Source organism: Mobula birostris, chromosome 3 (assembly GCF_030028105.1).
Source record: "Mobula birostris isolate sMobBir1 chromosome 3, sMobBir1.hap1, whole genome shotgun sequence".
NCBI lineage: Eukaryota > Metazoa > Chordata > Chondrichthyes > Myliobatiformes > Myliobatidae > Mobula > Mobula birostris.
Window position 1 is genome coordinate 88,656,269 of NC_092372.1, and position 12,320 is coordinate 88,668,588.

Sequence of the window (12,320 nt, forward strand, 5' to 3'; positions counted from 1 at the left end):
AATCTTGTAGCGGTTGTCAGCTTGGAGTTTCTATTGACTTTTAACACCTTCATTGTGAATGGTGATTGATCTTGCAAGTAAGGAATTCAAACGTACTCAATTTACCAAATGGTCAGTATCTGGAACTGATAAGCCAGTTCTATATAAAAATAGCAGAACAGTGTGGTTATAGGGGCATGCTGTTCTACTTGTGTACGAGTAAAATAAAGGGTGATTGAGTCATGAGTATGCGTGTATGTTGTGAATTCAGTTATTTAATTTTATTACTAGTAACAACGTGCTTGATGGTCAGCATTGACTCATTAGGCTAAATGATTTTATAATTCCATGACCATTTGTCTTCCTAATTTCTTCCTGTAGCTGCATTCTGGCCTTTAGTGACTTGTGTACGAAGATGCCTGGATCCCTTTGAACTTGAAATTTATTTATTTATATTTTTCTGGTTTGTCCTCCAAAGTGTATTATTTCACATTTTTGCATACATTCTCCAAACACTGTGTTCTCACCCACTCACTCAGCTTTGTCTGTCCATTTGAAGATTTTTTACATCATCCAGTCATAATCCCTCCAAGTTTTCATTCATCATCAAACTTGGAATAATTAGATTTGGTCTCTTGAACTAAATTATTGATATAACTTACAAATATTTGGGACCTGGACACTAATTCTTTTGAAAATTGTAGGCTACCAATTTGAGAACAATCCACTTATTCCCAATCTTTTCTTTTTATCTGTTTATTGCTATTTATTTATTTTGGTATTTACACAGTTTGCTGTTCATTGATCCTGTTTGCAGTCACTGTTCTATAGATTTGCTAAGTATGTCCATAGAAAAAATAATCTCAGGGTTGTATGTGGAGACATGTATGTATCCTGATAATAAATTTTACTTTGAACTTTGAACCAGTTATCGGTCTGTCAAACAAATCCCAGTTTTGAACGCTCTAACCTTATTGCCCAGTGTCTGTGTGTATAATTCCATTTTATTATGTTTTGAATAAATCAAAGATATCACAGATATTCAGATGATCCACAGGAAAAGCTTATGGAAAGATTGAACAAAATACCCCAATTGGTTCATTGGCCCAGTGCCTATTTTACAGGCATAATGTAGGCTCCTGAGTTTCCCATAAAATGGACAAAGGACGTCCAATGATATACATAGAATGATGAATCATACACTATAGGAACAAGTCTCCTCAAATCTCCTTTAAATTCCTCCTTTTTCACCCTAAGCAGGTGTCTTCTAGTTCTAGGCATTCCTGCCCTGGGAAAAAAGCGATTCATCCTCTCTATAACCTCCATAATTTTATAAACCTCTGGAACATCACTTCTCAGCCTCTCGTGCTGTAGAGAAAATGAACTCACCCTATCCAAATACTTCTCATAACTACAGCCCTCCACCTCAAGCCACATCCTGGCGAATCACTTCTGCACTCTCCATTTCTACCACGTTCTTCCATTAGTGTAAAATATTTCACTGCTACATTACAATGAAGTTTCTTTCCAGATATCTAGTTCTCACGGTTTTGCAAGTCCTGCTGTTATTGTAGGGATCTTTTCTGAAACTAGATGAGCTGAGCAATTAACCTTCAACGTGATAAAGAACAACAATGATCATTTAGACTTCACTGATACACAATTAATTATTAGTTTTACTTTTAAATTGCTGGACATTTGGTATTTTTTGCTGTTTTCTCTGTTCATACACTTCATTGGGAAGTTCCTCATCCAACTCCTAGTACAGGAAGAGATTAAGTTTCATCCAACTAAAGCTGTCATCCTCAGTCCTCACCAAAGACTGTCCCTAGCTAATGTGCCAATTTCTCTGGCACCTGCATGATGCTGAACCAAATCATTCATAACTTTGCTGGCCAATTTGACCCAGAGCCAGACACTGAGCTCATACACAAACTGTCTGCAAGGTCACTAATTTCTAGTTCTGTATTACAACTCAATCCAGCTCTTGTCTCGGCTAACCTGCTGCTGAAATTAACTTGGCTAGCTTTGCTATGTCCAGATTTAACCTTTACAAAAGCCAATGTAAATTCACTTAATGAAGTATGTATATGTTACCAGATTCATTTTCTTGCATACATTTACAAGAGAAAAGAAATGCAATAGCACGTTATGAAAAACCAGACATAAACACACAAAATCAATGTGCAAAAGAAGTCTAACTGTACAAATTAAAAAAACATAACGGGGAATCTACATTCCCTGCCACTCCTTCCTTCTATTCAAACAACACCGTCTAAAACTCTGTGATCCACTTCCTGTTCTCTTTCATCTATTCACTCATTCAATAATTACTGAACTTGTTTCCTGGACCAGCAATATTACACTGTTACAGCTGTTTCCTTTGGTTTCAAATCCCTCCATGTCCTTACCAATGTGACCTCATCTACCTTTAACATCTCTGTAACTTTTAGGGATCTCTGCAATCCTCCAATTCTGGCCACTTGTTCATTCCCTTTTTTAAAATTATCCCATCATTTGTTAGTTTTGCTGTCCATGCTCAGGACCATCTCTCAGCTTTCCAGCTTCCAACTAGCAGATAGTTAACTCAGCACCTTGGGTGCATGAAGAAGCAAATGCAGTGCTTACTGTATCCTCTATGTACCCAGGTCTTGCTGTATCCTCTACCCAGACCTTACTGTATCTTCCACCCAGATTTTACTGTATCTTCTGTGTACCCAGATCTTACTGTATCCTCTACGTACCCAGACCTTACTGTATCCTCTATGTACGCAGATCTTACTGTGTCCTCTACCCAGATCTTACTGTATCCTCTACGTACCCAGACCTTACTCTATCCTCTATCCGGATTTACTGTATCCTCCAAGTATCCAGATTCAAACAACACCTCATTACTGGACCATCAAGTGTTCAAGTATGCTGAATCTTTTCCTGAAGAAGATGGCTCCAGCAGAATACACAACCAAGGGCGACATCCTCCAGACAGTTCTGAAAACTACTTCTTTTACGTCTCATTTTTCTTTCAAATGTGGGAGCTTGTGATCCACACTTTTGTGGTGCAGTTTCGGGCTGGGTGAGCATTCTGGTGCTTTGCTGTCTCTGAGAGGGTATTGAGAGGCTTCAAGTGGCCTTAAGGCAAAGAAGCCTGGAGACGTGTTGCGAACCCAAGATGATGGTCTCCATTTCTTGCCCGTCTCACCGATTGAAGTCTGAAGAAGATTGAAATCATCCAGGCGAATGCAGAAGGCAAGGGGGTGTTCAGCACCATCTGCCAGCCTCTCATTCTCTGTTGCCGGAGGAAGGTGTCTGCGTGTGAGGGTCTCTCGCTGCTGCTGATGGAAGATCCCTACATTTGAATGGTTTCTCTCTCTTGCGATGCTGTTGGAAGGTGGTGCCAGAGTTCTGGGTCTTGGGAAAGGTTTAATCGATGCGGTTTGTGGATTGGACTCTATAGTTCACGTTATGATGTATTTCCGGTTGCTGTTTTGTTGCTATTTTGGGCAATTTTGATTGGGATGACCTGCAGATAACGAACTGAGCTGAACTGAACTACCTTACATCTTGTGTTTTTATCCTGTGTTTTTTGCTCATTTTTTTGTTGCTGTTGGCACAAATTTTTTGCAGATTAGGGGTGAGTTTCAATGTTTTTCTCTAAACTGGTCCCATAGTTTTCTTTGTTTCGTGGCTGTCATGGGGAAGACGAATCTTAGTGTTATATACTGCACAGCTACTTTGATAATAAACATACTTTGAATCTTGAATGTACACTTGACTCCTTTCTGAGTCAGAGAAAGCATATTAAAGCTAGCTTTAATTGTTCTGACAGTGGTATATTGTGCACAGGTGGAGAAAGTCAATCAACATTGTTCTTTGAAAGCGTCTGGTTTAATAGAATAAAAAAACCCTTGTGGTTAAATTAAATTGCAATAGCAATGCAAAGGTTTTGTTATTGTACTTCCATCTTCTCTCAGGCAAAATTTTAGAACCTATGAGTGCCCTGTGCTTTTCAAATGCAAGGTCTTTAAAAAATATTCCTTTGTTACTATTTTACAAGCTGGGAAAGGGAGTTGTACATAGCTATTAATCACTTCCTGAACTTGTTTGGCAAAGAAAATGACTACAAGCAAACTAGCCATACAACCGAGGAAGTGTTAATTGTGAAGGTGCTTCTATGTCTTTACCATACTTGCTCTCTCCTTTTCATTCTGTGCGTACGCTTAGTGCATGTTCTTGAATAAACAAATGCATGAAACCACAGCAATAAGGGATTTAGTTTTCTTTGAGCTTTGCCAGCCCCACTGCTACAATTTTGACAGAATCCCCCCTTTAATGCTGCTGGTGATGAAAATAGAGGGCCGGATCATGAGGTGTTCCGGTGAATTTTACACATTTATCACGTGTGCACTGAAACATCTGGCCGGCTGGTGGCATAGTGGCATCAGCGCCGGACTTCGGAGCGAAGACTCCCGAGTTCGAATCCAGCCAGCTCCTTTGCACGCTTTCCATCCGTGCTGGGTTGCGCATCGAGCTAGCAACTCGGCCTCGTAAAAGTAAGAAACCTTGTTTAAAAAAAAGCGCCGTCATGATGGCGTCTGGATGACTCCACTCGGAGTTAAGGGCTTTCTTCTTCTCCTTCTACACTGAAACATCAAAATGAGCAGTGAAATATATCGTTTGCATCGAAGATGTGCTTGGGGTATCCTGCAGAGGTTGATGTGCCAAAATAGCATGTCCACAACTTACTAACCCTAACTTTGATGTCTTTGGAATGTGGGAGGAAATCGGAGCACCCAGAGGGAGAACATATGTACTCCTTAATGTACCCCATGGTGCTGGTGACTACATTGCCATGCTGCCAATTAGGAAACACACTTTGTGAAATGTATAAATGTCACTGAGTGCACAATGCTGGTGGCCTTTCTTTCTTGTCATTGCTTTGCTTGTTGTGGTAAAAGCACAAGATAAAGAAGATGTCTACTTCACTGTTTAATAAGATCATAACAGATATTTTACATCTTCTTCACTGTAGGTTTTTGTGATTCTTTAAGACCGTAAGATATAGGAGCAAGAGTAGGCCATTTGGCCCATCGAGTCTGCTCCACCTTTCAATCATGGGCTGATCCAATTCTTCCAGTCATCCCCACTCCCTTCCCTTCTCCCCATACCCTTTGATGCCCTGGCTAATCAAGAACCTATCTCTGCCTTAAGTACACCCAATGACTTGGCCTTCACAGCCGCTCGTGGCAACAAATTCCACCGATTTACCACCCTCTGACTAAAGTAACTTCTCTGCATCTCTGTTCTAACGCACGTCCTTTAATTCTGAAGTCGTGCCCTCTTGTCCTAAACTCACCTACCATGGGAAATAACTTTGCCATATCTAATCTGTTCAGGCCTTTTAACATTCGGAATGTTTCTATGAGATCCCCTCTCATTCTCCTGAACTCCAGGGAATACAGTGCAAGAGCTGCCAGACGTTCCTCATATGGTAACCCTTTCATTCCTGGAATCATTCTTGTGAATCTTCTCTGAACCCCCTCCAATGTCAGTATATCCTTTCTAAAACAAGCAGCCCAAAACTGCACACAATACTCCAAGTGTGGTCTCACGAGTCCCTTATAGAGCCTCAATGTCACATCCCTGCTTGTATATTCTATACAAGAGTACCTTAAAGAGCCATTGGCACACCCCAGAAAGCTGGTTCTTAAGAAGAAGAAAGTAACTTGGCCTTCAATGTGAAGGGTTTGGAATTTTACAATATGGAGGCTCTTGCTGCAACTATGGTTTTGGTCCCCGTACCCAAAATGAAGAAGGCAACACTGGAGAGCGTACAGAAGCAATTCACCAGGCTCATTCTTTGGGATGAGGGGCTTGTCTTATGAAGAATCGCTTGGACCTGTAGCTCTTCTGGTTCAGAAGAATGAGGGGTAACCATATTCAAACATATAAGGAACTATGTAGGAGCTGGGATGTTTTCACTCATGGGTGAGCCCTGAACAAGGGGACATAACTATAAGATAAAGAACCGGTCATTTAAAATTGAATTATTAAGAAATCTCTTCTTGCACAGGGTGGTGAATCTCTGACACTCACTGCTATATTAGGTCGTGGAAGCTGGATGGGTAAATATTTGCTAGATCAAGGAATAGAGGCTTCAAGAACAGTTACTACCCTTCAACCATCTGACTCTTGAATAAAAGAGGATAACTACTCTCAGCTTCACTTGCCGCATTATGGAAATATTTCCACAACCAATGATCTCACTTTCAATGACTCCTTATCTCATTATCTCATGTTCTCATTACTTATTGCTATTTACTGGTATTTGTATTTGCATAATTTGTCGTCTTGTGCACACTGGTTGATCTTTCATTCATCCCGTTATAGCTACAATTCTATAGATTTGTTGAGTATGCCCACAATAAAAGCATCTCATGGTTATATGTGCTTTGATAATAGAATTTACTTTGTACTTTGAACTTTGAATAGAGGATCATGGAGAAATGGCACTGTAAAGGAGATGAGACCAGGATGGATTAACCATGATATTATTAAATGGTTGGGCATGGTTGAAGGATCTGATGTTTCTTGTATTCTTGTGATTCAGTTAATACTTACTGCTCTCTTCTTTGAATATATTGGGTGTCTGAGCCTCACAGCCTATTTGAGTGGTCAGAATCAGAACCAGGTTTAATATCACCGGCATATGTCATGAAATTTGTTAACTTAGTGGCAGTTAGTATATATATGTGTATTAAATCATTAAATTAAAAATAGTGCAAAAACAGAAATAATAAAAAAGTGGGGCGATATTCATGGGTTCAATATACATTTAGGAATCGATGGCAGAGAGGAAGAAGCTGTTCCTGAATCACTGAGTGTGCGCCTTCAGGCTTCTGTACCTCCTTCCTGATGAAAACACTGAGAGGGCATTTCCTGGGTGATAGGGATACTTAATAATGGTTGCCGCCTTTCTGAGGCAACATTCCTTGAAGATGTCTTGGGTACTATGGAAGTACTCAAAATGGAGCTGACTAATTTTACAACTTTCTGTAGTTTCCTTTGATCCTGTACTGTAAGCACCCCCCTCGCAATCCCATACTAGACAGTGATGAAGCCTGTCAGAATACTTCATGGTACATTTGTAAAAGGTTTCGAGTACTTTAGATGACATACCAAGACTCCTCAAACTCCGAATGAAATATATCTGCTGTCTTGCCTTCTTTATAACTGCATCAATATGTTATGACCAGTTTAGATACTCAGAGACATTGACGCCCAGGAACTTGAAATTGCTCACTCTCTCTCTCCACTTCTGATCCCTCTATGAGGACTGGTGTGTGTTCCCTCATTCTATCCTTTCTGAAGTCCAGAATCAGATCCTTGGTCTTACTAATGATGACTGCAAGGTTGTTGCTGCGACCCCACTCAACGAGCTGATATATCTCACTCCTGTACGCCCTCTTGACACCATCTGAGATTTTGCCAATAATAGTTGTATCATCAACAAATTTATAGATGGGATTTGAGCTGTGCTTAGCCACAAGTTCATGGGTGTAGAGAGAGTAGAGCAATGGGCTAAGCACACCCCTGAGGTGTGCCAGTATTGATTGTCAGCGTGGAGGAGATATTACTACCACTCCACACAGATTGTGGTCTTCTGGTTAAGAAGTCAAGGATCCAAGTGCAGAGGGAGGTGCAGGGGCCCAGGTTCTGTAGCTTAACAATCAGGACTCTAGGAATCCCATAGATGCACTACATCCCAATGAAGAAATTTCTTCTCATTCCTGTCCTGTATGGCCAACCCCTTATTTTGTAACTGTGGCCCCCTAGATTCTGCCATGGGAACATGATCCCTGCATCTACTCTATCATGTTCCATAAGAATTCTGTATGTTTTCTCGAGTTCATTTCGCATTGTCTAAATTCAGTCTCTCCTCATACCACAAACTAGGAATAAATCTGGTGAAGCTTTGCTGGCCTCTCCCTATTGCAGTATATTCCACCTTAGTTAGGGAGATTGGACCTAGGTACAGTATTCCAGATGCTATCTCATAGGGTCCTACTTAATTGGAAAAATATTTCTACACTACTGTACTCAAAAACACTTGAAATGTGCAGTTTATGTTCTTACTTGCCTGGTCAATACACATGTTAACTGAGACTAATTTGTATTCTAGTGCACATCGGTTCCTTGCAACACTATTACTTTTCACTCTCTCCTCCCTTTAAAAATGCTTATTTTTTCTACTCAGGATGACCTGTATCTGCAGTTTTCTGGCCTCCTCACTTAGTTGGAGAGACCAAATGAGGCTGATCACTTGGTCACTTGACCCCTTAGCTGATCTAACCCCACTGAAGACTCTCTACATCCACATCACAACTACATTGCCGCAATGATTTGCAGTGTCAGTAAAGTTGGATAATTATAGTGATCCCCTCGTTGAAGTCATTACTGTACCTAGTGAACAGCTGGGATCCCAGTTCTGATCCCTTCTAAACAGTATATCTTCTCAGCCTCAAAATGGACAATTAGATTAGATTAAATTATGAGGACACGCAGTCCTCTTTTATGGTCATTTAGTAATGCATGCATTAAGAAATGATACAATGTTCCTCCAAAATGATATCACAGAAACACAAGACAAACCAAGACTAAAAAAACTGACAAAAACCACATAATTATAACATATAGTTACAACAGTGCAAAGCAATACCGTAATTTGATAAAGAACAGACCATGGACATGGAAAAAAAAGTCTCTAAGTCTCTCGAAAGTCCCATCATCTCACGCAGATGGTAGAAGGAGGAGAAACTCTCCTCTTGCCATGAACCTCCAGTGCCGCAAACTTGCCGATGCAGCACCCTGGGAGCACCCGACCACAGCCGACTCTTGAGTCCGTCCGAAAACTTCGAGCCTCTGACTGGCCCTCCGATACCGAGCACCGAGCACCATCTCTGCCGAGTGCTTCGACCCCAGCCCCAGCAACAGGCAATAGGCAAAGCCGAGGATTTGGGGCCTTCCACTCCGGAGATTCTCAATCGCACAGTAGCAGTGGCAGTGAAGCGGGCATTTCAGAAGTTTCTCCAGATGTTCCTCTGTGCTTCTCACATCTGTCTCCATCAAATCAGGATTGTGCATGGCCCCCAATTATTACTTAATCTCTATTTTCTGTCCATTAATTAATACTCAATCCTTGCCAAAATAACATTACAATCATATGCTTTAATTTTGTTTAGTGATCTTTTTGGTGCATCTTGTAAGTGTCCTTCTGTTAGCCCAAATATAGTATCAGTTGATTTGCCTTTGTCTAATCTGCTGGTTTCAAATTGAGAAGTTACAGCATAAATAAATGGAATTTTCGAACATGATTTCAGTTTCACAAATCCATGTTGGTCTTGCCCAATCCCACTTTTACTTTCTACACACCCTGTTATCACTTCATTAATAATGGACTTCAGCACTTCTCCTGCTTTTTAAATCAGCTTAACTGGTCTGTATTCTGTTTTCCCTCTTCCTTCTTGACTAGTGATACTGTTCAGCAATTATACAGCTGCACTGATATAGGCTTCCATTTGATCCCCACTCTAAATTCTTTGATCTACCGCAGGACTGTGTAATTTTAGCCACAGAGCTAAACAAAAAATCTTTCATATTAGGATACTGTTCCAAGAATGTAAATTTCTTTGCAAGATATTATCTGCTCTGGTTTATACTGACTGCAGTGAAGTAGAGAATCCAAATACACCGTCAACTAGAATTCTTAAGAAATCCAAATATTTACTTAAATGAAGTAGCTTTTGTCCAAATATTTGGACTATTTTGGTTATCAGCATGTCATTTTGGCAGCTGGAGCCCCTTATTAATATTTCAGAATACTAAATGCAGTCACTATTCATCTATCCAATAATCTGTGAATCTATACAATCATTATGATATCCAGGTACTTTTCATCTGTTGGAATTTGATCTGCATTTCCAATCATTAGTTTCATGAAAGAAATATTCATATTTCTTATTTATATAGTGGCACGACCAATACACTGGGATATCTTGGCAGCTGTGCACGATGAAGAACAGGGAGAACTAATTTCAATTACACATTTTTATCACAGGGTAAATATTGATAAAAATGGTAAAAGTTCCTGGGAATCTGTTGTTTAATTTAGACCATGGGGAATTAAAATAATTGTTAATAATGGCTGAATTAGTCATGGATAGATTTTCCTTCTGGGGCAGATGCATGTTAGTTATATGCTTGATCATAAAGTTACTACAACGATCAGCTGGAGAAGATCATCTCCCTGAATTGTGTAAATAGATAATGTTCTAGACCTGGTCTTGGACTTGGAATACAATTACTACATTAAGGCTTCAAATAAGTTATTCCTATGATTTACTAATTCTGTTTATAGCTGCAAATCATTTTATATCTGAAGATCAAAATTAGTTCATCTTTTTTATTTCTTTGTGTGCTCTTTACTTTTTAAGAAAATGTGGATGTTTAAGTCTGCAAGACCATAAAACTGAGGAGCAGAATTAGGCCATTTGGCCCATCAGGACCACTCCACCAATCGTTCATGGCTGATCCATTTCCCTCTCAACCCCAATCTCTTGCCTTCTCCCCATAATTTTTCAAGTCCTGACTTATCAAGAACCTATCAGCCCCTGACTAAAGAAATTCCTCCTCACCTCAGTTCTAAATAGACATCCGTCTATTCTGAGGTTATTCCCTCTGGTCCTAGACTCCCCCGCTATAGGAAACATCCTCTCCACATCCATTCTACCTAGGCTGTTCAAAATTCATTAGGTTTCAATGAAATCCCCCCTCATTCTTCTAAATTCCAGTGAGTACAGACCCAGAGCTTGTTCTGGCGGACGGAACGTAGATGCTCGGCGAAGCGGTCTCCCAATTTACGTCGGGTCTCACTGAGCATCTACACTCCATCTGCCAGAACAGGCAGGATCTCCCAGTGGCCAACCATTTTAATTCCACTTCCCATTCCCATTCCAATATGTACATCTATGGCCTCCTCCACTGTTAGGATAAGGCCACATTTAGGTTGGAGGAACAACACAGAGGAACGACACCTTATAGTCAGTTTGGGTAGCCTCTAACCTGATGGCATGAACATTGATTTCTCAAACTTCCAGTAATGCCTCCCCCCTTTACCATTTCCCATCGGCTTGTCCCTCTCTTGTGCTGTCTCCTTGCCCACCCATCAACTCCCTCTGGTGCTCCTCCCCCCCTTTTTTTCCTTTCTTCCCTGACCTTCTGTGTCTTTCACCAATCAACTTCCTAGCTCTTTGCTCCCCCCCACCGCAAGTTTTACCTATTGCCTGATGTTTCTTACTCCCCTCCCTCTACCTTTCAAATCTACTGCTCTTTTTTTCTCTAGTCCTGATGAAGGGTTTCGGCCTGAAAAGTCGACTGTACTTTTTTACATAGATGCTGCCTGGTCTGCTGAGTTCCTCCAGCATTTTGTGTGTGTTGGCTTATAATTTCCTTTCTTTTGCCTTCCTTGATTCTTGAAGAGTGGGGTGACATATGCAATTTTCCAGTCATCTGGAACCATTCCAGAATCTAGTGGTCCTTGAAAGATCATTGCTAATGCCTCCACAATCTCTTCAGCTACTTCTTTCAGAACCCTGGAGTGCAGTCCATCTGGTCTGAGTGACTTATCTACCTTCAGATCTTTCAGCTTCCCAAGCACCTTCTACCTAGTAATAGCAACTACACTCACTTTTGATCCCCGACAGTCTTGTACTTCCAGCATACTCCTAGTATCTTCCAAAGTGAAGACTGATGCAAAACGCTTATTTAGTTTGTCCACCCGTTCCTTGTCCCACATTACTACACCTCCAGCATCATTTTCCAGCACTCCGATATCTACACTCAATTCTCTTTTACTCTTTATATATCTGAAGAAACTTTGTATTCTGTTTGATATTATTGGATAGCTTATCTTCATTTTTCATCTTTTTGCCCTTCATGGCTTTTTAGTTGCCTTCTGTTGGCTTTTAAAAGCTTCCCAATCCTCCAACTTCCCATTAATTTTTGCTCTATTATATGCCCTCACTTTTGCTTTTATGTTGGCTTTGATCTCCCTTGTCAGCCAAGGTTGTATCATCCTGTCTTTAGAATACTTCTTCTACTTTGAGATGTATCTCTCCTACACCTTCTGAATTACTCCTAGAATCTCATGACATTGCTGCTCTGCCATCATCCCTACTAGTGTTCCCTTTCTATCAACTTTGGCCAGCTCCTCTCTCATGCCTCTGCAATTCCATTTACTCTGCTGTAATACTGAAACATCTGACTTTAGCTTTCTCCTCCCAAAC